Genomic DNA, 593 nt, shown 5'->3' with positions numbered 1-593 from the left:
CTTTCAAGTTTTTACCATACACTCTCATCTTGTTGAAATCTATGCTCACGGCCCTGCAGGAGCACAAACAGATTCAGTTTCCTTCCTGTTCCATTCAAATGTATCAATCTTTGCTCTTACCCGTATGGTGTGTTGTAGATTTTGATGCTCTTGGTGTGTGGCAGCGAGTACTGGGCCTCAAGAACCTGATCATTCCGGATATCCTTCCAGCCACTTCTGTCCTTTATTTGCCACTGGTAAAATCTCCCATTGGTTAGCGTTGGATCTAACCAACAACAAACATTATAGCAACTTTTATGGCTGAATTAAACGGGTCACGTGCGGAATAAAATCTCCTTACTGCTGGTTGCAGCGCCGTCCTGAGTCCTGCTCCCCCCAGATGATGCCCTCCGATCTGCACTGTGATTTAGTTTACAGTTTCGCCCATATTTGCAGTTTCCCGCCTGGAAAAACTGGCAGACATGCAAATAGGTGCACCTCCCCCCGTTCTTACAACCACCTCTGTTGTAATATTTGCAGGGCGGTGTCTCAGAAACCTTAAGAAGCCCAGAAATATAGCTGGAATGAAATGTTGGAAAGACATTTGTGTGTTT

General features: G+C 45.2%; 1 long non-coding RNA gene across 1 annotated transcript; it reads right to left on the bottom strand.

The window, feature by feature from the left end:
• LOC106512695 (uncharacterized) lies at positions 1-532 on the bottom strand. Its single transcript, XR_001309714.1, has 3 exons — positions 341-532; positions 121-265; positions 1-53 (listed from the first exon to the last, which is right to left on the bottom strand). It is a non-coding gene; the product is annotated as an uncharacterized LOC106512695 (long non-coding RNA).
• Positions 533-593: the final 61 nt, after the last annotated feature.

Source organism: Austrofundulus limnaeus, unplaced genomic scaffold (genome assembly GCF_001266775.1).
Source record: "Austrofundulus limnaeus strain Quisiro unplaced genomic scaffold, Austrofundulus_limnaeus-1.0 Scaffold10453, whole genome shotgun sequence".
Taxonomy (NCBI): domain Eukaryota; kingdom Metazoa; phylum Chordata; class Actinopteri; order Cyprinodontiformes; family Rivulidae; genus Austrofundulus; species Austrofundulus limnaeus.
Note: the sequence above shows the minus strand (reverse complement) of the source record. Positions and strands in the feature narration are given on the sequence as shown.